We start from the raw sequence: 27,534 nt of genomic DNA, 5'->3' as shown, positions 1-27,534 counted from the left end.
GATTCCTCTCCGTTCCGTTGGGTTGCCTCCAAGCTTTATTCACTCTTTGTTCTGAACTGGTTCAACCTGTCGCTAACCAAACTGCTAACTGAGACTTGAACGCATCACCCATAGAGACTTTCCAGGACATCGTGCCTTACCTCGCACCGAGTGGGCCTGGCCGCCGAACTGTATGATCTAGTGTGATTAATGCCTTCTTGCCTTGCATTTTTACCTGCTTCAGTACGAACCGTGTTGACTTCATTACCTGCCTATCTCTTCTCTCCTTTCCTCACTAAATATTTGAGTGTCATCTGGGTTGAGGTATACACCTCTGTCTGAAAATAAGTGGTGCCGTAGAACCTGGAGTATCGATATTGTGTTTCGGGGGATTGAGCTTTATTCCATTCTGCAGAGTAATTGTATTTTGATTTGTTTGCCGTGGTTCGCTTTAGTATTTTCCGTAGATGTTCTGTTATTAATAAATAACTTGCTACCTTTATACTAAAGCCTGGTTTCGTGTTTACTCGTTTTGCTGCGAAGAATTACCCTATCTTGTATGCTCCCTATACTGACCAACTTTTCTTGAGAGAAGTCTGACTGCTCAGCCACAGCTACCAATTGAATCTGTGTGGTACAGACTGCTACCAAGTGGGTTCATCGCAACACCTGTAGTCCTAAATCTTTTGCAGTGGTCCCAGAGGGAGCTGCACAGGTTTCCGCCTAACACTGGTGTACAGCGGTGGGATTAGTATCGAGTATACAGTTTAGAGTGTTTTTCGACGCTGTAGGACGACTAACCACAAAACGTTACAAAAGCAACTTTCAAAAAACATGTCTACGATGGAAATTTACAGCCAAGAGTCTTTGTCAGATAAAAATACTGAGAGTCTGCGAGCTCTCTGTAGACAAGAGAATCTTCCTGTAAAAGGCAAGAAGTTAGAACTGATAGAGAGATTGCTGGCGAACCAAAGTCTGGGTACTGGTTCAGAGGAACCAAACTCTCCAGCAACTGTAGATAACAGTAATGGTGTTGATCTGAATCGTAATTCTTATGATAGCGATGAAGAGGCTGACGAGGACGGCGAGGCTAACGAAACTGTCTCACCTGTTCCTCTACCTGCCTTACCAACTGTGCCTACGGGGCCAATACCAGGTCCCACGAGTAATTCTGCTTATTTTGAACTTGAAAAAATGAAGCTCGAATTAGAATATAAACGGTTCTTGGCTCAAGCTGAACGAAACCAAGAGCTCGAGTTCAGACGAATGAATGCCCAGGCTGAGCAGAAACAAGCTGAGTTAAGACTCAGGGAAATAGAGCTTAATCATGAGTTACAAATGAAAAAGTTGTCTATGGAAAATGCTTCTCTCTCCTCTGGTTCCTCTAGGAGCTCCAGTCCCAAAAGACCCCGGATGCCGAAGGAATTAGTGGGTATGTACGAACCGAGATTGGATGTGTTGGATTGGTTGAAACTGTTTGAATACAATCATGGGCTCCAGGACATCACCGGGAATGCGTTGCTTCCCTGGTTGTTCTCTAGGCTTCCTCCTGTTGCGACTGATGTGGTAATGGAATTGGGGGAGGTGGATAAGACGGATTACGAAAGTGTGAAACTAGCGTTGATAGCTAGATTCGGGAAGACCCCTTCCCAGTATCTTAAGAGGTTTAGAACCCTCAAAAAGCATGATGGTACCCCTTGGGCTACCTGGGTGAGTGAAGGGTTGAAAAACTTAGAGGGATGGATTAAGGGTTACAAAGTTAACACTTACGAGGGTATGCGAAATCTTTTTATGTTGGAGTCGATTTATGATGCCTGTTCTCCCGAGCTCAGACAGCACTTGGCTGATTCGAAGGAATTAGATTCCAGGACGCTAGCTAAGGCTGCTGACTTGTGGGTTGCCAACAGGGCTACTCACAAGGATTCTGGGGCAACTCAGAAAAAGGACGAGGGAAAACAGCCTAAAAAAAAAAGACTCAAAGGAGAATTCGAATAACTCACATTCCAAAGAGGGCCCCAAACCAAACCAGAAGGGTAAGCCACCGGGAAAACCACAGCAGAATAGTATGTCTTCTGGTGCCAAACCGGAAGGAGGTCAGAACAAGCCACCATTCCAGAAAGCATTCGGGAAATGCTTTGTTTGTGTCTCGACTGATCACGTGAAAGGAGATCCCAGATGTAAGGGTAAACCTTCAGGGGTCCAGCTTGTCTCCTTAGCCTTCGCTCCAGAGGAGGAAGTCCAAATGGCAAGTGGAAACTTTCTACTGCTAGCTGACGAACCCATTGGAGTCTCAGCCAGCGTTTCTTTAGTATCTTTGGGGTTGTGGGAACAACAGAATTTAGATGTCTATAATTCTATCCCCGATAATACTAAAGAGTATTATAAGGACAGTGTCCAGGTGAATGGTCAGGAGACGCCTGCCATTAGGGACACTGGGGCCAGCATAACTGTGGTGGATAAATCGTTTTTTCAGGCTGAGGATGTTGCTAAGGCACCCAAACGCCTCACCAAGTTAGCTGGAGGGCCTGTGCAGATGCTTCCCCAATTACCAGTTCTCATCCAGTGTAACGACATGACTGTAAAGATACCTGTCAGCATACAGAGTGAGGTACCAGGACGCGTACTGTTGGGTAACGATTTGAAAACTCTCGGAGTTGTATCGCATACTCCCAGACCTCCTAGTAAACGGTTACAGGAGCTAACCAGACCTGCAAGAGAGAGGACCCTGCGCGGAACTCTCGGGGAGATGATGAAGAAAGAAATCACTCCTGCTCCATTGGAAATGGCGGCCGCTGTCTCTAGGAACACAGAAGTAAAAGGGAAACCTAAAACTTCTAAACCGAAACCAACAGCCCACATTCCAATGCAGCCGACACGGACTTCCCCGCGGTTGTCCAACGTCACACCCGTAACTCCACCTCCAGCTGAGGCTGAGGGGGAAGTACAACCCTGTATGGTAGAATTAGACTCTGAAGAAGAGCTAATGGAAGGCCAAGAACTCATTGGAGATCTGGATCCTGTTGACCATCCTGAGCTGCAGTCGTTACTGGCAGAAGGTGGACCCAGCAGGGCGGACTTCAGTAAGGGACAGAGAGAATGTCCAACTTTGGAAGGTCTTCGCCGTCAGGCAGAAACTCAGGCTGAAGGGCAAGAGCCTGGGAAACATAGGTTGCACTGGGAAGATGGCCTCTTCTATAGTGAACCGACCGAGTCTGCACCTGGAGACTACAAACGCCTTGTAGTACCCCAAGAGAACAGACCACAGTTCTTGCAGTTAGCCCACGAGATTCCTTTGGCTGGTCACTTGAGTTTCAAGAAGACTAAGGAAAGGCTCTCGCTCTACTTCTATTGGCCAAAGATGGGGGCCGAAGTAGAAAAACACTGCAGAAGCTGCCATACCTGCCAGATCTCTGGTAAGGTTGGGTCCAAGAATGTGGCACCGTTAGTGCCTCTTCCCGTTGTGGGAGTCCCATTTGAGAGAGTAGGGATTGATATCGTTGGTCCCCTTGATCCTCCAACCTCCTCAGGCAACAGGTTTATACTTGTTGTAGTAGACCATGCTACTAGGTATCCTGAGGCAATTCCTATGAGGACTGTTACAGCTCCGGCTGTGGCTAAGGCCCTCCTTGGTATTTTTACTAGGGTCGGATTTCCTAAGGAAGTTATCTCTGACAGGGGGTCAAATTTTATGTCCCACTACATGAAAGCCATGTGGAAAACCTGCGGGGTAACTTACAAGTTCTCAACGGCTTACCACCCACAAACCAATGGGTTGGTAGAACGGTTCAACCGAACCATGAAGAGCATGATAGGTGCTCTAGAAGAACCCCTTAAACGTAAGTGGGACCTTCTATTGCCATGCCTTCTTTTTGCTTATAGAGAAGTCCCTCAGGAGGGAGTAGGCTACTCTCCCTTCGAACTGCTCTATGGTCATCCCGTCAGAGGTCCATTGGCCCTGATTAAGGAGGGGTTGGAGAGTGCTCCTTCCCCCAAGCCAGTCAGAGTGACTGACTACGTGATAGGTCTCCGGAGGAGAATGTCGCACCTGATGACAGAAGCAAGCGATAACTTGAAAGCTGGACAAGCAGCTTTGCTGGATTTCTGGAGTTTGTTTTTTTTCCATCCTGCCAAGAGTGTGACCCTTTTCCTCTCACTCTTGGACATGTATGTGTGTGATTCCTTTGAGTTTTCAATGTGTTCGATGGGCTATGGGGTCTTTTACTCCATAGGGTCTCATAAGTTTTTCTATGTGTGTCACTCTGCACCCTACGTGTCGTGACACGGGGGCGCCCTAGCAGGTCCCCCCACCATAGACTCCATACCCGGGGACTGACTACTGTCTCCCCGGGCATGTAAAGTCACCATTGGCTTTACTAGACCTAAATTTGCTAACAGAACTAGCACCAACCATCTTATTGTGGACGTGCTAGTAGGGGTAATTCGATTACTCCTGGATCTGTTACTCGAGGGGGCACTGTCCCGTCCCTCCTCGTCGAGTTTTGGCTGGTGGCAGTGGAAACTACTTGTTATGTTCGACCCCGAGCATAACCCCATGGGATCCGTCCCATTGTTGAAGATTGATACTGTTTTTTGTTAATCTCCAACGTACCACCGATCTACTTATCTTAAATAGGTTTATCGAGTGGTATTTTCTGCCAGAACTCGGGTTGTAAAATGGCGTCTGTGTTTTTCTCTGTGACTCCTAAACCAAAGGTCGAGCCCTTTGTTCCACTTTTGGCGGGCCTCTGGACAGAGACCCTCCAAAGTGGCGCCATTCTGTCTGGGTTACCTCAGGGGTGTGGGAGGGGGTTTAGGCACCCTGGACCGAGTTGCCTTGCCAACTCAGGTCGCACTCTGGAGTGATTGGCCCAGGTGGTGAGCCTTCCCGCTCACCACTTAGCATGTATTGATTGACAAGCTAGGCTGAATGAATGGGGGACGTCTGCATAAAAGCAGGGCTTTTGGGACTGGATCTTCAGAACGTCGCCACTGGACCTAAAGGATCCGACGAGGGTAACGCTGAGCCGACCTGCACGACGACACCTCCGGTGGAGCCCTGCGGAACCGTCTCACAATCTCCCGACGACAGAAGAGATCTCCCTGCCGGAGAGGCTCTTTCCCTGGCTGGTGGGAACAACCAGTCTTCTTCTTCTTAGTGCTTTTTGATCGCCCTGGACGCAGTGGTCGAATTGCCCGTGCAGAGCACCCGGCAACCGGATAGCCACTACTCCGGCATCGTGATCGAAAGGTGGTGCCTTGTGACGAAGCCCTCCGCGGCTGGTTTCTTCCCTGGTGGTGCACCGGACATCTTCTCTTCGACGACGAGAGCATCTCTTCTCTTGGCCAAGACCCGTCGTGCATCCACCACCAGGAACAACTGCCCCCGCTGGAGTGGTCTTCCACAACAAGGTACCGTAACTGCCTGGCTTCCCTTATCGATCGGTTCGTGTGAGGTATCTGATTCCTCTCCGTTCCGTTGGGTTGCCTCCAAGCTTTATTCACTCTTTGTTCTGAACTGGTTCAACCTGTCGCTAACCAAACTGCTAACTGAGACTTGAACGCATCACCCATAGAGACTTTCCAGGACATCGTGCCTTACCTCTCACCGAGTGGGCCTGGCCGCCGAACTGTATGATCTAGTGTGATTAATGCCTTCTTGCCGTGCATTTTTACCTGCTTCAGTACGAACCGTGTTGACTTCATTACCTGCCTATCTCTTCTCTCCCTTCCTCACTAAATATTCGAGTGTCATCTGGGTTGAGGTATACACCTCTGTCTGAAAATAAGTGGTGCCGTAAAACCTGGAGTTGTCGATATTGTGTTTCGGGGGATTGAGCTTTATTCCATTCTGCAGAGTAATTGTATTTTGATTTGTTTGCCGTGGTTCGCTTTAGTACTTTCCGTAGATGTTCTGTTATTAATAAATAACTTGCTACCTTTATACCAAAGCCTGGTTGCGTGTTTACTCGTTTTGCTGCGAAGAATTACCCTATCTTGTATGCTCCCTATACTGACCAACTTTTCTTGAGAGAAGTCTGACTGCTCAGCCACAGCTACCAATTGAATCTGTGTGGTACAGACTGCTACCAAGTGGGTTCATCGCAACACCTGTAGTCCTAAATCTTTTGCAGTGGTCCCAGAGGGAGCTGCACAGGTTTCCGCCTAACATCCACCAGGCCCCCACTCATGTCCCCCACCACCCCCAACCCCCAGCAGTGCAGGGGCAGCCTCCACCAGGCCCCCACTCATGTCTCCCACCACCCCCACCCCCCAGCATCCAGGGGCACCCTCCACCAGGCCCCCACTCATGTCTCCCACCACCCCCACCCCCACAGCAGTGTGGGGCACCCTCCACCAGGCCCCCACTCATGTCTCCCACCACCCCCACCGCCCAGCAGTGCAGGGGCAGTCACCACCAGGCCCCCACTCATGTCCCCTATCACCCCCACCCCCCAGCACTGAGGGGCACCCTCCACCAGGCCCCCACTCATGTCCCCTATCACCCCCACCCCCCAGCAGTGCAGGGGCAGCCTCCACCAGGCCCCCACTCATGTCTCCCACCCCCCAACCCCCCAGCACTGAGGGGCACCCTCCACCAGGCCCCCACTCATGTCTCCCACCCACCCCACCCCCCAGCACTGTGGGTCACCATCCACCAGGCCCCCACCCATGTCTACCACCACCCCCACCCCCAAGCAGTGCAGGGGCAGCCTCCACCAGGCCCCCACTCATGTCCCCTATCACCCCCACCCCCCAGCCACCATGGGCAGCCTCCACCAGGACCCCACTCATGTCCCCTTGCACCCCCACCCCCTAGCAGTCATGGGGCACCCTCCACCAGGTTCCCACTCATGTCCCCTATCACCCCCACACCCCAGCCACCAGGGGCAGCCTCCACCAGGCACCCACTCATGTCCCCTATCATCCCCACCCCCCAGCAGTGCAGGGGCAGCCTCCACCAGGCCCCCACTCATGTCTCCCACCACCCCCACCCCCCAGCATCCAGGGGCAGCCTCCACCAGGCCCCCACTCATATCTCCCACCACCCCCACCCCCCAGCATCCAGGGGCACCCTCCACCAGGCACCCACTCATGTCCCCCTGCACCCCCACCCCCCAGCATCCAGGGGCACCCTCCACCAGGCACCCACTCATGTCTCCCACCACCCCCACCCCCGAGCCACCAGGGGCAGCCTCCACCAGGCCCCCACTCATGTCTCCCACCACCCCCACCCCCCAGCAGTGCAGGGGCAGCCTCCACCAGGCCCCCACTCATGTCTCCCACCACCCCCACCCCCCAGCATCCAGGGGCACCCTCCACCTGGCACCCACTCATGTCCCCCTGCACCCCCACCCCCCAGCATCCAGGGGCACCCTCCACCAGGCACCCACTCATGTCTCCTACCACCCCCACCCCCCAGCATCCAGGGGCTCCCTCCACCAGGCACCCACTCATGTCCCCCTGCACCCCCACCCCCCAGCATCCAGGTGCACTCTCCACCAGGCACCCACTCATGTCTCCCACCACCCCCACCCCCCAGCAGTGCAGGGGCAGCCTCCACCAGGCCCCCACTCATGTCTCCCACCCCCCACCCCCCCAGCACTGAGGGGCACCCTCCACCAGGCCCCCACTCATGTCTCCCACCCACCCCACCCCCCAGCACTGTGGGGCACCCTCCACCAGGCCCCCACTCATGTCTCCCACCACCCCCACCCCCCAGCAGTGCAGGGGCAGCCTCCACCAGGCCCCCACTCATGTCTCCCACCACCCCCACCCCCCCAGCAGTGTGGGGCAGCCTACACCAGGCTCCCACCCATGTCTCCCACCACCCCCACCCCCCAGTCACCAGGGGCAGCCTCCACCAGGCCCCCACTCATGTCTCCCACCACCCCCAACCCCCAGCAGTGCAGGGGCAGCCTCCACCAGGCCCCCACTCATGTCTCCCACCACCCCACCCCCCAGCATCCAGGGGCACCCTCCACCAGGCCCCCACTCATGTCTCCCACCACCCCCACCCCCACAGCAGTGTGGGGCACCCTCCACCAGGCCCCCACTCATGTCTCCCACCACCCCCACCGCCCAGCAGTGCAGGGGCAGCCACCACCAGGCCCCCACTCATGTCCCCTATCACCCCCACCCCCCAGCACTGAGGGGCACCCTCCACCAGGCCCCCACTCATGTCCCCTATCACCCCCACCCCCCAGCACTGTGGGGCACCCTCCACCAGGCCCCCACTCATGTCCCCTATCACCCCCACCCCCCAGCAGTGCAGGGGCAGCCTCCACCAGGCCCCCACTCATGTCCCCTATCACCCCCACCCCCCAGCCACCATGGGCAGCCTCCACCAGGCCCCCACCCATGTCCCATTGCACCCCCACCCCCCAGCAGTCATGGGGCAGCCTCCACCAGGCCCCCACTCATGTCCCCCTGCACCCCCACCCCCCAGCAGTGCAGGGACACCCTCCACCAGGCCCCCACTTATGTCTCCCACCACCCCCACCCCCCAGCCACCAGGGGCAGCCTCCACCAGGCCCCCACTCATGTCTCCCACCACCCCCACCCCCCAGCAGTGCAGGGGCAGCCTCCACCAGGCCCCCACTCATGTCTCCCACCACCCCCACCCCCCAGCATCCAGGGGCAGCCTCCACCAGGCCCCCACTCATGTCTCCCACCACCCCCACCCCCCCAGCAGTGTGGGGCAGCCTCCACCAGGCTCCCACCCATGTCTCCCACCACCCCCACCCCCCAGCCACCAGGGGCAGCCTCCACCAGGCCCGCATTCATGTCTCCCACCACCCCCACCCCCCAGCAGTGCAGGGGCAGCCTCCACCAGGCCCCCACTCATGTCTCCCACCACCCCACCCCCCAGCATCCAGGGGCACCCTCCACCAGGCCCCCACTCATGTCTCCCACCACCCCCACCCCCCCAGCAGTGTGGGGCACCCTCCACCAGGCCCCCACTCATGTCTCCCACCACCCCCACCGCCCAGCAGTGCAGGGGCAGCAACCACCAGGCCCCCACTCATGTCCCCTATCACCCCCACCCCCCAGCACTGAGGGGCAAGCTCCACCAGGCCCCCACTCATGTCCCCTATCACCCCTACCCCCCAGCAGTGCAGGGGCAGCCTCCACCAGGCCCCCACTCATGTCCCCTATCACCCCCACCCCCCAGCCACCATGGGCAGCCTCCACCAGGCCCCCACCCATGTCCCGTTGCACCCCCACCCCCCAGCAGTGCAGGGACACCCTCCACCAGGCCCCCACTCATGTCTCCCACCACCCCCACCCCCCCAGCCACCAGGGGCAGCCTCCACCAGGCCCCCACTCATGTCTCCCACCACCCCCACCCCCCAGCAGTGCAGGGGCAGCCTCCACCAGGCCCCCACTCATGTCTCCCACCACCCCCACCCCCCAGCATCCAGGGGCACCCTCCACCAGGCCCCCACTCATGTCTCCCACCACCCCCACCCCCCAGCAGTGCAGGGGCAGCCTCCACCAGGCCCCCACTCATGTCTCCCACCACCCCCACCCCCCAGCATCCAGGGGCACCCTCCACCAGGCCCCCACTCATGTCTCCCACCACCCCCACCCCCCCAGCAGTGTGGGGCACCCTCCACCAGGCCCCCACTCATGTCTCCCACCACCCCCACCGCCCAGCAGTGCAGGGGCAGCCACCACCAGGCCCCCACTCATGTCCCCTATCACCCCCACCCCCCAGCACTGAGGGGCACGCTCCACCAGGCCCCCACTCATGTCCCCTATCACCCCCACCCCCCAGCAGTGCAGGGGCAGCCTCCACCAGGCCCCCACTCATGTCTCCAACCCCCCACCCCCCCAGCACTGAGGGGCACCCTCCACCAGGCCCCCACTCATGTCTCCCACCCACCCCACCCCCCAGCACTGTGGGGCACCATCCACCAGGCCCCCACCCATGTCTACCACCACCCCCACCCCCCAGCAGTGCAGGGGCAGCCTCCACCAGGCCCCCACTCATGTCCCCTATCACCCCCACCCCCCAGCCACCATGGGCAGCCTCCACCAGGACCCCACTCATGTCCCCTTGCACCCCCACCCCCTAGCAGTCATGGGGCACCCTCCACCAGGTTCCAACTCATGTCCCCTATCACCCCCACCCCCCAGCCACCAGGGGCAGCCTCCACCAGGCACCCACTCATGTCCCCTATCATCCCCACCCCCCAGCAGTGCAGGGGAAGCCTCCACCAGGCCCCAACTCATGTCTCCCACCACCCCCACCCCCCAGCATCCAGGGGCAGCCTCCACCAGGCCCCCACTCATGTCTCCCACCACCCCCACCCCCCAGCACCCAGGGGCACCCTCCACCAGGCACCCACTCATGTCCCCCTGCACCCCCACTCCCCAGCATCCAGGGGCACCCTCCACCAGGCACCCACTCATGTCTCCCACCACCCCCACCCCCGAGCCACCAGGGGCAGCCTCCACCAGGCCCCCACTCATGTCTCCCACCACCCCCACCCCCCAGCAGTGCAGGGGCAGCCTCCACCAGGCCCCCACTCATGTCTCCCACCACCCCCACCCCCCAGCATCCAGGGGCTGTTAGGGAGAATTCTCTGTTTAGGCTGAATTTCCTAACCTAGTGAGTCCCCCAGCAGCTTTGCTGGATTTCTGGAGTTTGTTTTTTCCATCCTGCCAAGAGTGTGACCCTTTTCCTCTCACTCTTGGACATGTATGTGTGTGATTCCTTTGAGTTGTCAATGTGTTCGATGGGCTATGGGGTCTTTTACTCCATAGGGTCTCATAAGTTTTTCTATGTGTGTCACTCCGCACCCTACGTGTCGTGACACGGGGGCACCCTAGCTGGTCCCCCCACCATAGACTCCATACCCGGGGACTGACTACCGTCTCCCCGGGCATGTAAAGTCACCATTGGCTTTACTAGACCTAAATTTGCTAACAGAACTAGTACCAACCATCTTATTGTGGACGTGCTAGTAGGGGTAATTCGATTACTCCTGGATCTGTTACTCGAGGGGGCACTGTCCCGTCCCTCCTCGTCGAGTTTTGGCTGGTGGCAGTGGAAACTACTTGTTATGTTCGACCCCGAGCATAACCCCATGGGATCCGTCCCATTGTTGAAGATTGATACTGTTTTTTGTTAATCTCCAACGTACCACCGATCTACTTATCTTAAATAGGTTTATCGAGTGGTATTTTCTGCCAGAACTCGGGTTGTAAAATGGCGTCTGTGTTTTTCTCTGTGACTCCTAAACCAAAGGTCGAGCCCTTTGTTCCACTTTTGGCGGGCCTCTGGACAGAGACCCTCCAAAGTGGCGCCATTCTGTCTGGGTTACCTCAGGGGTGTGGGAGGGGGTTTAGGCACCCTGGACCGAGTTGCCTTGCCAACTCAGGTCGCACTCTGGAGTGATTGGCCCAGGTGGTGAGCCTTCCCGCTCACCACTTAGCATGTATTGATTGACAAGCTAGGCTGAATGAATGGGGGACGTCTGCATAAAAGCAGGGCTTTTGGGACTGGATCTTCATAACGTCGCCACTGGACCTAAAGGATCCGACGAGGGTAACGCTGAGCCGACCTGCACGACGACACCTCCGGTGGAGCCCTGCGGAACCGTCTCACAATCTCCCGACGACAGAAGAGATCTCCCTGCCGGAGAGGCTCTTTCCCTGGCTGGAGGGAACAACCAGTCTTCTTCTTCTTAGTGCTTTTTGATCGCCCTGGATGCAGTGGTCGAATTGCCCGTGCAGAGCACCCGGCAACCGGATAGCCACTACTCCGGCATCGTGATCGAAAGGTGGTGCCTTGTGACGAAGCCCCCCGCGGCTGGTTTCTTCCCTGGTGGTGCACCGGACATCTTCTCTTCGACGACGAGAGCATCTCTTCTCTTGGCCAAGACCCGTTGTGCATCCACCACCAGGAGCAACTGCCCCCGCTGGAGTGGTCTTCCACAACAAGGTACCGTAACCGCCTGGCTTCCCTTATCGATCGGTTCGTGTGAGGTATCTGATTCCTCTCCGTTCCGTTGGGTTGCCTCCAAGCTTTATTCACTCTTTGTTCTGAACTGGTTCAACCTGTCGCTAACCAAACTGCTAACTGAGACTTGAACGCATCACCCATAGAGACTTTCCAGGACATCGTGCCTTACCTCTCACCGAGTGGGCCTGGCCACCGAACTGTAGGATCTAGTGTGATTAATGCCTTCTTGCCTTCCATTTTTACCTGCTTCAGTACGAACCGTGTTGACTTCATTACCTGCCTATCTCTTCTCTCCCTTCCTCACTAAATATTCGAGTGTCATCTGGGTTGAGGTATACACCTCTGTCTGAAAATAAGTGGTGCCGTAAAAGCTGGAGTTGTCGATATTGTGTTTCGGGGGATTGAGCTTTATTCCATTCTGCACAGTAATTGTATTTTGATTTGTTTGCCGTGGTTCGCTTTAGTACTTTCCGTAGATGTTCTGTTATTAATAAATAACTTGCTACCTTTATACCAAAGCCTGGTTGCGTGTTTACTCGTTTTTCTGCGAAGAATTACCCTATCTTGTATGCTCCCTATACTGACCAACTTTTCTTGAGAGAAATCTGACTGCTCAGCCACAGCTACCAATTGAATCTGTGTGGTACAGACTGCTACCAAGTGGGTTCATCGCAACACCTGTAGTCCTAAATCTTTTGCAGTGGTCCCAGAGGGAGCTGCACAGGTTTCCGCCTAACACTGGTGTACAGCGGTGGGATTAGTATCGAGTATACAGTTTAGAGTGTTTTTCGACGCTGTAGGACGACTAACCACAAAACGTTACAAAAGCAACTTTCAAAAAACATGTCTACGATGGAAATTTACAGCCAAGAGTCTTTGTCAGATAAAAATACTGAGAGTCTGCGAGCTCTCTGTAGACAAGAGAATCTTCCTGTAAAAGGCAAGAAGTTAGAACTGATAGAGAGATTGCTGGCGAACCAAAGTCTGGGTACTGGTTCAGAGGAACCAAACTCTCCAGCAACTGTAGATAACAGTAATGGTGTTGATCTGAATCGTAATTCTGATGATAGCGATGAAGAGGCTGACGAGGACGGCGAGGCTAACGAAACTGTCTCACCTGTTCCTCTACCTGCCTTACCAACTGTGCCTACGGGGCCAATACCAGGTCCCACGAGTAATTCTGCTTATTTTGAACTTGAAAAAATGAAGCTCGAATTAGAATATAAACGGTTCTTGGCTCAAGCTGAACGAAACCAAGAGCTCGAGTTCAGACGAATGAATGCCCAGGCTGAGCAGAAACAAGCTGAGTTAAGACTCAGGGAAATAGAGCTTAATCATGAGTTACAAATGAAAAAGTTGTCTATGGAAAATGCTTCTCTCTCCTCTGGTTCCTCTAGGAGCTCCAGTCCCAAAAGACCCCGGATGCCGAAGGAATTAGTGGGTATGTACGAACCGAGATTGGATGTGTTGGATTGGTTGAAACTGTTTGAATACAATCATGGGCTCCAGGACATCACCGGGAATGCGTTGCTTCCCTGGTTGTTCTCTAGGCTTCCTCCTGTTGCGACTGATGTGGTAATGGAATTGGGGGAGGTGGATAAGACGGATTACGAAAGTGTGAAACTAGCGTTGATAGCTAGATTCGGGAAGACCCCTTCCCAGTATCTTAAGAGGTTTAGAACCCTCAAAAAGCATGATGGTACCCCTTGGGCTACCTGGGTGAGTGAAGGGTTGAAAAACTTAGAGGGATGGATTAAGGGTTACAAAGTTAACACTTACGAGGGTATGCGAAATCTTTTTATGTTGGAGTCGATTTATGATGCCTGTTCTCCCGAGCTCAGACAGCACTTGGCTGATTCGAAGGAATTAGATTCCAGGACGCTAGCTAAGGCTGCTGACTTGTGGGTTGCCAACAGGGCTACTCACAAGGATTCTGGGGCAACTCAGAAAAAGGACGAGGGAAAACAGCCTAAAAAAGACTCAAAGGAGAATTCGAATAACTCACATTCCAAAGAGGGCCCCAAACAAAACCAGAAGGGTAAGCCACCGGGAAAACCACCGCAGAATAGTATGTCTTCTGGTGCCAAACCGGAAGGAGGTCAGAACAAGCCACCATTCCAGAAAGCATTCGGGAAATGCTTTGTTTGTGGCTCGACTGATCACGTGAAAGGAGATCCCAGATGTAAGGGTAAACCTTCAGGGGTCCAGCTTGTCTCCTTAGCCTTCGCTCCAGAGGAGGAAGTCCAAATGGCAAGTGGAAACTTTCTACTGCTAGCTGACGAACCCATTGGAGTCTCAGCCAGCGTTTCTTTAGTATCTTTGGGGTTGTGGGAACAACAGAATTTAGATGTCTATAATTCTATCCCCGATAATACTAAAGAGTATTATAAGGACAGTGTCCAGGTAAATGGTCAGGAGACGCCTGCCATTAGGGACACTGGGGCCAGCATAACTGTGGTGGATAAATCGTTTTTTCAGGCTGAGGATGTTGCTAAGGCACCCAAACGCCTCACCAAGTTAGCTGGAGGGCCTGTGCAGATGTTTCCCCAATTACCAGTTCTCATCCAGTGTAACGACATGACTGTAAAGATACCTGTCAGCATACAGAGTGAGGTACCAGGACGCGTACTGTTGGGTAACGATTTGAAAACTCTCGGAGTTGTATCGCATACTCCCAGACCTCCTAGTAAACGGTTACAGGAGCTAACCAGACCTGCAAGAGAGAGGACCCTGCGCGGAACTCTCGGGGAGATGATGAAGAAAGAAATCACTCCTGCTCCATTGGAAATGGCGGCCGCTGTCTCTAGGAACACAGAAGTAAAAGGGAAACCTAAAACTTCTAAACCGAAACCAACAGCCCACATTCCAATGCAGCCGACACGGACTTCCCCGCGGTTGTCCAACGTCACACCCGTAACTCCACCTCCAGCTGAGGCTGAGGGGGAAGTACAACCCTGTATGGTAGAATTAGACTCTGAAGAAGAGCTAATGGAAGGCCAAGAACTCATTGGAGATCTGGATCCTGTTGACCATCCTGAGCTGCAGTCGTTACTGGCAGAAGGTGGACCCAGCAGGGCGGACTTCAGTAAGGGACAGAGAGAATGTCCAACTCTGGAAGGTCTTCGCCGTCAGGCAGAAACTCAGGCTGAAGGGCAAGAGCCTGGGAAACATAGGTTGCACTGGAAAGATGGCCTCTTCTATAGTGAACCGACCGAGTCTGCACCTGGAGACTACAAACGCCTTGTAGTACCCCAAGAGAACAGACCACAGTTCTTGCAGTTAGCCCACGAGATTCCTTTGGCTGGTCACTTGAGTTTCAAGAAGACTAAGGAAAGGCTCTCGCTCTACTTCTATTGGCCAAAGATGGGGGCCGAAGTAGAAAAACACTGCAGAAGCTGCCATACCTGCCAGATCTCTGGTAAGGTTGGGTCCAAGAATGTGGCACCGTTAGTGCCTCTTCCCGTTGTGGGAGTCCCATTTGAGAGAGTAGGGATTGATATCGTTGGTCCCCTTGATCCTCCAACCTCCTCAGGCAACAGGTTTATACTTGTTGTAGTAGACCATGCTACTAGGTATCCTGAGGCAATTCCTATGAGGACTGTTACAGCTCCGGCTGTGGCTAAGGCCCTCCTTGGTATTTTTACTAGGGTCGGATTTCCTAAGGAAGTTATCTCTGACAGGGGGTCAAATTTTATGTCCCACTGCATGAAAGCCATGTGGAAAACCTGCGGGGTAACTTACAAGTTCTCAACGGCTTACCACCCACAAACCAATGGGTTGGTAGAACGGTTCAACCGAACCATGAAGAGCATGATAGGTGCTCTAGAAGAACCCCTTAAACGTAAGTGGGACCTTCTATTGCCATGCCTTCTTTTTGCTTATAGAGAAGTCCCTCAGGAGGGAGTAGGCTACTCTCCCTTCGAACTGCTCTATGGTCATCCCATCAGAGGTCCATTGGCCCTGATTAAGGAGGGGTTGGAGAGTGCTCCTTCCCCCAAGCCAGTCAGAGTGACTGACTACGTGATAGGTCTCCGGAGGAGAATGTCGCACCTGATGACAGAAGCAAGCGATAACTTGAAAGCTGGACAAGCATTGGTCAAGCGCTGGCACGATCAAAAGGCTAACATGGTTGAGTTCGCTCAAAACCAGCTTATTCTTGTTATGATCCCCACAAGGCAGAGGGCCTTGCAAGATAAATGGATGGGACCCTACCGAGTAGTGGGTAAGCTCGGCGAGGTTAACTATCTGGTGGACTTGGGCAACCCCAAGGAGGCTCCGACAGTCTTTCACACCAACCGACTTAAAGCGTATGTCTCACGACCTGATGTAGGAGCGTTGCTTCTAGCATCGGCCGAGGAAGAAGAAGAGAGTGAAGCTCTTCCAGGTCTCCTCAGAGGCTTACCTTTAGATGAAAAAATTGAAGGAGTAAATCTCTCCTCCAATCTGACACCCGAGCAACAAGAAGAGTGCAAGTCTATGTTGAATCAGTTTGCCTCTCTGTTCTCGCTCTCACCAGGCTTGACCCCTTGGGGCCAGCACGAGATACTCACTGGTGACTGTCTGCCTGTCAAAAGCAGAGGATATCGCATGTCAGAAAACGTAAGAACCCACATCAAAGGCGAGGTCAGCAAGATGCTTGATCTCGGGGTAATAGAGCCCTCTTCTAGTCCATGGTCTAGCCCAGTTGTGTTAGTACCAAAGGCCGGATCTAAAGAACTGAGATTCTGCGTGGATTATAGAGCTCTTAACGCAGTCACCACGACTGATGCCCACCCTTTGCCAAGGACAGATGAGTTGGTGGATAAACTTGGCGCCGCCAAGTTCCTCAGCACATTTGACTTGACGTCAGGCTATTGGCAAATAGCCCTGACCAACCATGCCAAGGAGAAAACTGCATTTTCTACCCCCGTTGGGTTATACCAGTTTACAGTAATGCCTTTCGGACTAAAAAATGCACCTGCTACGTTTCAACGGATGGTAAACCAGGTTCTAACCGGGATGGAGGACTTCTGCATGGCATACTTGGATGACATAGCAGTGTTCAGCAATTCCTGGGACGAACATGTAACCCACCTGAGAGATGTTTTGCAGGCTCTTGGACGAGCCAATCTGACCATAAAGGCGAGTAAATGCCAAATTGGACAGAGTAAGGTAGTCTACCTTGGGCATGAGGTAGGCGGTGGAGAAATAAGGCCTTTGCTCAGTAAGATTGAAGCTGTGCAAAATTGGACAACACCGACTACTCAGACTCAGGTGAGAGCCTTCCTAGGCCTCACCGGGTATTACAGGAATTTCATAGAGAACTATGGGACCATAGCTTCTCCACTGAATGTCATCTCCTCGCCCAAATTCCCTAAAAAGGTTAAATGGAACGAGGAGTGCAATCAGGCTTTTGAAAACCTGAAAAAGGCTCTTTGCCAAGCCCCAGTACTCAGAGCTCCTGATTACCGCCAACACTTCATTGTGCAGACAGACGCTTCCAATGTAGGGATAGGTGCCGTACTCAGTCAACTGGATGGGAAAGGTAGGGAGCACCCCGTTTGCTACATCAGCCGCAAGCTGAAGGATCCTGAAACAAGGTGGGCAACAATCGAAAGAGAATGCTTTGCTATCGTGTGGGCTCTGAAGAAGTTTAGGCCGTACTTGTATGGTTCTACTTTTGTTATTCAGACTGACCACCAACCCTTGAGATGGTTAATGCAAATGAAAGGGGAAAACCCGAAACTACTGAGATGGTCGATCTGCCTGCAAGGGTTCGATTTCACCATTGAGCACAGGTCAGGGTGTCACCACCAAAATGCTGATGGTCTCTCTAGGATGTATATCATCGACTAGAGGTATGAGATTCATCCAGGAGTGGATTAAATCCTCCTGTCCCTTAGTCTGGGGGGGGCGAGTGTTAGGGAGAATTCTCTATTTAGGCTGAATTTCCTAACCTAGTGAGTCCCCCAGCAGCTTTGCTGGATTTCTGGAGTTTGTTTTTTCCATCCTGCCAAGAGTGTGACCCTTTTCCTCTCACTCTTGGACATGTATGTGTGTGATTCCTTTGAGTTGTCAATGTGTTCGATGGGCTATGGGGTCTTTTACTCCATAGGGTCTCATAAGTTTTTCTATGTGTGTCACTCCGCACCCTACGTGTCGTGACACGGGGGCACCCTAGCTGGTCCCCCCACCATAGACTCCATACCCGGGGACTGACTACCGTCTCCCCGGGCATGTAAAGTCACCATTGGCTTTACTAGACCTAAATTTGCTAACAGAACTAGTACCAACCATCTTATTGTGGACGTGCTAGTAGGGGTAATTCGATTACTCCTGGATCTGTTACTCGAGGGGGCACTGTCCCGTCCCTCCTCGTCGAGTTTTGGCTGGTGGCAGTGGAAACTACTTGTTATGTTCGACCCCGAGCATAACCCCATGGGATCCGTCCCATTGTTGAAGATTGATACTGTTTTTTGTTAATCTCCAACGTACCACCGATCTACTTATCTTAAATAGGTTTATCGAGTGGTATTTTCTGCCAGAACTCGGGTTGTAAAATGGCGTCTGTGTTTTTCTCTGTGACTCCTAAACCAAAGGTCGAGCCCTTTGTTCCACTTTTGGCGGGCCTCTGGACAGAGACCCTCCAAAGTGGCGCCATTCTGTCTGGGTTACCTCAGGGGTGTGGGAGGGGGTTTAGGCACCCTGGACCGAGTTGCCTTGCCAACTCAGGTCGCACTCTGGAGTGATTGGCCCAGGTGGTGAGCCTTCCCGCTCACCACTTAGCATGTATTGATTGACAAGCTAGGCTGAATGAATGGGGGACGTCTGCATAAAAGCAGGGCTTTTGGGACTGGATCTTCAGAACGTCGCCACTGGACCTAAAGGATCCGACGAGGGTAACGCTGAGCCAACCTGCACGACGACACCTCCGGTGGAGCCCTGCGGAACCGTCTCACAATCTCCCGACGACAGAAGAGATCTCCCTGCCGGAGAGGCTCTTTCCCTGGCTGGTGGGAACAACCAGTCTTCTTCTTCTTAGTGCTTTTTGATCGCCCTGGACGCAGTGGTCGAATTGCCCGTGCAGAGCACCCGGCAACCGGATAGCCACTACTCCGGCATCGTGATCGAAAGGTGGTGCCTTGTGACGAAGCCCTCCGCGGCTGGTTTCTTCCCTGGTGGTGCACCGGACATCTTCTCTTCGACGACGAGAGCATCTCTTCTCTTGGCCAAGACCCGTCGTGCATCCACCACCAGGAACAACTACCCCCGCTGGAGTGGTCTTCCACAACAAGGTACCGTAACCGCCTGGCTTCCCTTATCGATCGGTTCGTGTGAGGTATCTGATTCCTCTCCGTTCCGTTGGGTTGCCTCCAAGCTTTATTCACTCTTTGTTCTGAACTGGTTCAACCTGTCGCTAACCAAACTGCTAACTGAGACTTGAACGCATCACCCATAGAGACTTTCCAGGACATCGTGCCTTACCTCTCTCCGAGTGGGCCTGGCCACCGAACTGTAGGATCTAGTGTGATTAATGCCTTCTTGCCTTGCATTTTTACCTGCTTCAGTACGAACCGTGTTGACTTCATTACCTGCCTATCTCTTCTCTCCCTTCCTCACTAAATATTCGAGTGTCATCTGGGTTGAGGTATACACCTCTGTCTGAAAATAAGTGGTGCCGTAAAACCTGGAGTTGTCGATATTGTGTTTCGGGGGATTGAGCTTTATTCCATTCTGCAGAGTAATTGTATTTTGATTTGTTTGCCGTGGTTCGCTTTAGTACTTTCCGTAGATGTTCTGTTATTAATAAATAACTTGCTACCTTTATACCAAAGCCTGGTTGCGTGTTTACTCGTTTTGCTGCGAAGAATTACCCTATCTTGTATGCTCCCTATACTGACCAACTTTTCTTGAGAGAAGTCTGACTGCTCAGCCACAGCTACCAATTGAATCTGTGTGGTACAGACTGCTACCAAGTGGGTTCATCGCAACACCTGTAGTCCTAAATCTTTTGCAGTGGTCCCAGAGGGAGCTGCACAGGTTTCCGCCTAACAGGGGAACCCTCCACCTGGCACCCACTCATGTCCCCCTGCACCCCCACCCCCCAGCATCCAGGGGCACCCTCCACCAGGCACCCACTCATGTCTCCTACCACCCCCACCCCCCAGCATCCAGGGGCACCCTCCACCAGGCACCCACTCATGTCCCCCTGCATCCCCACCCCAGAGCATCCAGGTGCACCCTCCACCAGGCACCCACTCATGTCTCCCACCACCCCCACCCCCCAGCAGTGCAGGGGCTAACTCCACCAGGCCCCCACTCATGTCTCCCACCCCCCACCCCCCCCAGCACTGAGGGGCACCCTCCACCAGGCCCCCACTCATGTCTCCCACCCACCCCACCCCCCAGCACTGTGGGGCACCCTCCACCAGGCCCCCACCCATGTCTACCACCACCCCCACCCCCCAGCAGTGCAGGGGCAGCCTCCACCAGGCCCCCACTCATGTCCCCTATCACCCCCACCCCCCAGCCACCATGGGCAGCCTCCATCAGGCCCCCACCCATGTCCCGTTGCACCCCCACCCCCAGCAGTCATGGGGCAGCCTTCACCAGGCCCCCACTCATGTCCCCTATCACCCCCACCCCCCAGCCACCATGGGCAGCCTCCACCAGGCCCCCACCCATGTCCCGTTTCACCCCCACCCCCCAGCAGTCATGGGGCACCCTCCACCAGGCCCCCACCCATGTCTCCCACCACCCCCACCCCCCACCCACCATGGGCAGCCTCCGCCAGGCCCCCACTCATGTCCCCCTGCCCACAGGTCCTGACAATCCTCAAGCATGTGCCTCATGGCCAGCCACCACAGCCCAAAGACACAACCAAGTATTACATGTGCCCATGATACTACTCCAATGGAAACAATGTAAATCAACACATGTGTCTCACACACACAATGGTTGCAAGTGAACCTGAAAACCCATATCATGACATGCATGAAAACAATGAGATGAAACCACACATTGAAGAATGAAAAAGTCCAAATAATGTATTAAAAACATTAGCAATGGCAATCAAAATTAACCAAAATACACAAGTAAAAAAATAACAAAATTAAGCTGGCTGTCCCTTTTCAAATTAAAATCAATAAATGATAATCCAAAAAAATATCTTCCAAAGTTCAAGTCCATGAAAAGGAAATGAAGGGAAAAAAGAAATAGAAAACCATTGCTTCATGGGAAAAAATATTCATAGTAAAAAAAATATCCAAATCCAAAGTCCAACTATGTACAAAGTATTCAGGGTCCATCATCCCAAGAGAAGAAATGAAACCTACCAAAAATGGAACTATATACAAAAGGTGGAGCAGTGTCCGTCGACTCCAAATAAAAATAAACTACAAAGGAAACCTATCACTAAATAACTATATACAATGGCGGCGGGCCAGTCCATCGGCTCACTTAGTGGTGTTCCGGGCCAGGGCATCATCGAACTCCTCGTCTATGTCCCGGAGGCGGTCCTGTTCCATGGCCCCGAGGGTCCGCAGGGACGCCGACATGTTCACCTCCAACTCCCTGCGGATTGCCTCGAGGCACTCGGCCCGCCTCAGGGCCCTCCGCATGGAGTTCTCCACCCTGACCATTGTGAGCCACGCCTCTTCCGCCCGCCGCCGCTCCGCATCTATGGCGTGGCCCAACCGCTGCCACATGGAAGACACTTCCCGTCCAGGGTCCTCCTGCCCTCCGGCCGATGCCTGCCCCTCCGATGTTGAAGGCCCCGAGCTATTGTGGCTCCCACCTACAGCCTCCTGCTGCTGCAGCTGCTGCTGTCCATGTGCCCTGTCCGATGGTGCCTGCACATCCTCCTCCAGCTGGGGTGCAGTCGTTGATGTGGCCACCCCTGCTGGATGTCCGACTCCCGACTGTAGCAGGGATCTGTTGTCCACCAGCCTGGCCGCACGGTCGGAGGCAGCTCCACAGGGCACCCAGGTGACACATGGGTGGGAAGATGGCATGGAGGACGACTGGGGCCTAGGGGATTCTGTGGAGAAGGGGGTCGGAACAAGGTCCAGGAAACGGAGGAATCCAGCCCTGGTGAGCTGTCCCAGTGGGTCAACGCGGTCAACGAGCCATGCGAGAAGACGTGCAGACTCATCATGAAAAGACTGCAGGTCAGCTCGCATGGCCCGTTGACGCAACACCACCCCACCCTGGACAGGCCCAACCTGGTGCAGGATAGCCACATCCGCAGGGAGAGGAAGGCCAGGTGTTGTAAGACAATCCTCTCCCTGAGAATGGGTCTGGAGGTAGGCATCCCCGCTGGTGCAAAATGATGCAGTGACAGGAGCAGGGACAGGATTGCACACAGGCACCTCCGCGGCGGCCTGTGCTGCCTCCTGTCCCTGATCCTGCACTGCACCACTAGCACCAGTGGAATCCCCACCTCCAGACCCCGCCACTGTCGCTTGCACGGCCTCCTCCTCCACCAAACCCCCCACCAACTTGGATGACTCCGTGCCATCTTCCTCCGTTGGGCCCTGTGGGGTCCCAGCTGCCCCTTCTGCTGCCGAGGAGTCCAACTCCAACCTACGCCTCTTGGACCTCCCCTCGGCAGCTGCGGCCTGGGACGCGGCACCGGACTCCTCACTCCCCAAAGAGATCACAACCTGGGAGGGGATCCGGGCCTTGCGTCTCCGGCTGGTGGTGCGACCCCTGCCGCTGTGCTCCACAGCACCTTCTCCGCCCTCTTCATCAGTTGACGCTGCAGACAGGGAGAAAGAAAACACAGGCATCAGGGCACTGTAAAATGGACTCATACACACATGACAGTTATACATGAGTGGCATTGGTAAACCTCAGACATGGCATCACAATCCCCAACACACATGTCATTTCAACTTGCACACATGAGCCATACCACAGCCATATTGCAACAGCCAGCACCATCCATTCACATACAACAGCATGAGCAGCCAAAGGTCATCCACACATCACATGCAACATAGGGAGTACACTACACATGCACACACAACACCAAACTTGCATGCATGTGTACACCTCCGCCAACTGTCGCAGTGTTTTGATCGACATCCATGTCACACCTGACAATCATTCCTCCACATCCTGTGCCATGCAAGCCCACACACACAAGCACCATTCATGTGTCACACATGAGACCCCTCGCATGTGTCACCCTCACGGCCCTGTACACCCCCCCTACTTGGCCACATAAAAATACATGTTCAACCTGCACACTCCTGGCACACCACCACACGCACAGCTTACAATCAGTATGCATGTACACTTACCGCTCGACTCCAGACGGGTCTGCTTCTCAAGGACCTGGATGTGGAGCGCTGGGGATATGTGTTCCAGGACCCTCATCTGATCTTCCGACAAGTGGCCCCGGCGCCCCTTAGCATCCGCTGCCTTCAGGAGGCGCTGGGCCTTGTTGAGGGTCCTGGACCTGAAGTCCTCCCAGCGCTTCCTGACACGTTCGTAGTCGCGGACTGCCACCTCCTCCGCGTTGATGGCAGTCACGATGTCCATCCAGATCCGAGTCCGTCCTTCCTTGTCGGCGCGCAACCTTCCGAAGAGGGCATCATACTGCCCCAGGACATGCTCCACCAGGACACCAACTTCGGTGGCAGAGAAGCTGGTGCCCCTCTGCCTCCTTGGCCGGGGGTTGCCACTGGTGCCAGATGTTGCAGTGCCCGACATGGCAACCCCAGAGGCAGGAGTGGGTGGGCAACTGGGTCCTGGGGCTGGGCTGTGGGGCGATGGAAAAGCAGTCGGGAGTCTTCGGTTCCAGCAGGGGTGGTCACAGAAACAGCACCCCTGGCTGATATGCAGGCAGCAAATGGCAGGGCACGTGGGCAGTAGGCAGTCAGGCAGCAGCAGATGGCAGGTGGGAGCGTGCTCAGGGCTCTGGGGGGCAGTAATTTGGCCTTCTGGGCAGGAGCGTGGTCTTCCGTGTGTGAACGCGTGGCCAGCTTGATACGGAGTGATTTTGCACGTGAAAATCCAACACGTCTGCATGTAATTCGAGGAAAGGCCCTTAGCACGTAAACGTGTCACCAGCGTATGCGCGTCTATGAAGTCTCGTGCACGTTGAATAGGGCACACGTTGGAAATGTTGCGTGTTAAAAAAATTAAAGACACGTCCAAGTGTCAAAGCGTGTAATTGGTGGAAATGGCCTTAGCGCGTACACGCGGAAGTGACAAAGCGTGTAATTGGTGGAAATGGCCCTACACGCAGAAGTGACAAAGCGTGTAATTTGTGGAAATGGCCCTAGCGCGTACACGCCACGTAAGTGACGCTGGACGTGTGGGCCTGCATAAAAGGTACGTGTAGAACACCATTTCCTTGTACGTGCTTTTCGTGGAGAGCGAGTGGGTGAATTCTGTACTTCTTGTCGTTTCACACACGATTTACTTCACGGCGTTTCAAGTTCATACTCCCTGTTACCTCTGACAGCTTTTTCTCTTTTTTCTCTTTTTCTGGTTTTCCTGGGCCTGTTCCCTCAAACAGTGTTCCCTTCTACTGTTGTCCTGTCTTCTCAGACAGCTCACATATCTTCTTTTGGCGGGGGTTTTACCAACCAAACGCGCTTCTTTTTCACGCTCTTTTTCCTGGCAGATGGTGAGTCACGCACGTATCTAACATCTGTGCTTGCCCCGTGTGTAGCCTACCCCTTCAGAGGTCATTCTAGGCTACGTGTGACACGCATACGTTCATTCTTGTGTTACTGGGTGCCACAGCGTAGTGCAGTTTTTTTTTTCCGCACACGTGGTCTAGGAGGGGTTGCGTGCACGTCATCTCCCTTTTTTGGTCTTCCTGTGCGTTGCGTGACCCATCATCTTTCCCCAGGGGTCACATTCAGCCTTGCTAGAGCACTAGGGTACAATTACCATCTGGTACCCAACCCCTTTGACCCCCAATTGCCCAGGACAGTAGTTTACAGCCACTCCCATACGCACATTAACATCAGTGCCATGGTTGGGAGGCGAGGATTCCGTAAGGGTGGCAAAGGTGGACGAGCCACAAGTTGTGGCCGTGGTGGATCCGGTAGGGGACGTGGTTGTTACTTGCAGGGTGACCCTGTCCCCCCATGTGTGGAGGACCAGTCAAGGGCACCCATAATCCCCCCCGCGGTTGAGGCTGATGTGGCTGACACCATCCATGCTCAGCCCTTGTTGGACCAGCCCATTGTGGCACCAGACCTGGCTGACTCCATGGCTGACTTCCAGGTCAGCAGGCCTATGACACGTGCGCTGGTGCACGTTGATGTCATCAGGCCACGTGGATCAGGGGCAGCAAGGTCATCTGCTGCCCCAAGTAGGCAGGGTGGAGAGGCTGCAGGGGCAGCTGCGGCTCCATTCACCCCAGCTCTCACACACCCAGCCAGGACAGTGTCGGTCCTAGTCCATCCTGCTGACATTCCCCCTGACACCATTACACTTGAGCCAATGCCTGCACCAACTCCCATTCTGAGTGTGCAATCCCACACTCCTGATACAGAGTCCACCAGGGCTCCTGCCCCTAGTGTCCAGAGCGGCGCAAGACACTCAGGATCACCACCACCTTCCAAGCGGAAGAGGAAGAGTGCTCGTCCGGCACAGGCTGATGCCCCAGACACGGCTACACAGTCCGGCCCGTCGAGGAAGCCCAGCTTCACGGATGTCGAACTGAATGCACTTGTCGAGTATGTGTCCGCACATGATAACGAGATGGTCATTGTTGCAGGATCCAAGACCACACCTGCACAACGCCAGGCACACTGGCAGACCGTTGCGGACATCGTAAGTGCCCTTGGAATCGTGAGGCGCACAGCCAATGATTGCTATAACCGCTGGAATGACCTAAAGCGCAGGGCAAAGAATAAGCTGGCCTCAAGTCATGCCTCAACTCTAGTGACTGGAGGTGGGTCTCCAGTAGAAGACATGGAACTCACTCCACATGAGTCAGTCGCTGGGACCTACGTCACGGAGGAACAGATCCAAGGCGTGGGAGATCTGCCTGATTATGAGGCATTGTCCGGTGAGTGCACATGCATGTGTGTGTCATCCATGTGCATGGTGTGTGTGTGAGGGCTTGTGTTTGTGTGCCAGGTGAGGGTGTGTGCGCCTGAGTCATTTGGGTCACCCATGTGCTTCATGCAATACATTCTGTGCAGCAGCATTTGGCCATAGCAGTATCCCTTCTGCCAACAGTAGACATCTAGGCCAACAGCACGCCAGTTGCCCTTGAAGTGTCACCTTGCCACAACATTGTTGCTTATTTTTCTCTGTTCATTCAGGCAGATTGTTTGCATTCCACCACTTTTAATAGGCATTTCTCAGTCCTGTAGTCACATGTCTGACATGGCTATGGTAAAGTGGAGTGACTTTGTTACCTGGATATCATTTGTTCACACATGTCCCTGTGCAATCGGACCATTTTGGACTGGCAGCTCCAGGTGAAAAATCAGACCTGTTTGAATTAGAAAAGCTATTACATGCGGGAACTGGACTGAATGAATAAGTGCTGCCCTCCTCTCCATCTTCACTCAATAGCAATGGTACATGCCATCTGTGTGATGGCATGTGTATTTCACCTTGCAATCACAGGCCAATGTGTGATGCCACTGCCAGGCAGCATGCAGAAAATGTGTTCATCTTCCATCTTGGTGTCATCAGTGTGTGCCATTTGCCTGCCCTTCATACGCAGTGAGGGTGCATGCATGGGAGGGTTTTAGTCATGTGGGACATGTGTCAATCAAGTACTGGTTCTCTTGCTTCTCAGCCCTCATTGTGTGCCAGGGTGCTAATGCCTGTTTCCATTTGTTTTCTTTTATGTCTTTGCAGGGGAAGACGCACCTGATACTGCTGGGGTTGTGGAGATGGTGCAGACCCAGGAGGGGTCCGAGGGCCGACCGACCACCAGTGAGGGACGTGGTGTGGTGGTGGGTGAGAACCCACAACTGCTGCAGGTCGTGCTCTCAAGGGGTGTCTCTGGCTGCACCTCCCCCGAGCTGTACTCAGGTGTTGATTCGGATGATGAGACCTACGTGCCGTCGCAGGTGAGTGTTCCTGGGAGGGATTCTGTTCTGTCCCACCCACCTGCACCAGGGTCAGAACCCTCAATGGGGATGTCAGTGTTGGCAGCTACGCCTTTGGTGGTTACGGATGTAGGGTCACACTCCGCGACATCTGATCCTGTTCCTGGGCCAGCAGATCAGAGGGGGAATGCAGTCCTGCAGCCTCAGGCAGTGCCGGCACAGCAAGGCGCTGTTCGCCTTGCCCCAGACAGGTGTGGTGCCCGCCGACGTGGTGGCCGTACGCCACCTGGCAATACCGCATGGGAGCAATCCATTTACGGTATGGCAACCCAACAGGCAGCATCATCAGAGATGATGGCTTAGGCCATGGATAGGGTGGCCACTTCCATTGTCCCCCCCGAAAGGCTGATGGAGCGACTACAGCAGGCAACCGACTCCATCTGCCAGTCACATAGGGAGGACATGTTGGCGTCCAACAGGGACTGGCGGGCGGCACTGGCGACTCTGCAGGAAGCCATCTCCATAGAGTCCCAGGGCCACAGGGAAGCCCTGAGGCAGGAGCTCCTT

This window comes from Ambystoma mexicanum, chromosome 6q (assembly GCF_040938575.1).
Source record: "Ambystoma mexicanum isolate Mex_15411 chromosome 6q, UKY_AmexF1_1, whole genome shotgun sequence".
Lineage (NCBI taxonomy): Eukaryota > Metazoa > Chordata > Amphibia > Caudata > Ambystomatidae > Ambystoma > Ambystoma mexicanum.
Note: the sequence above shows the minus strand (reverse complement) of the source record.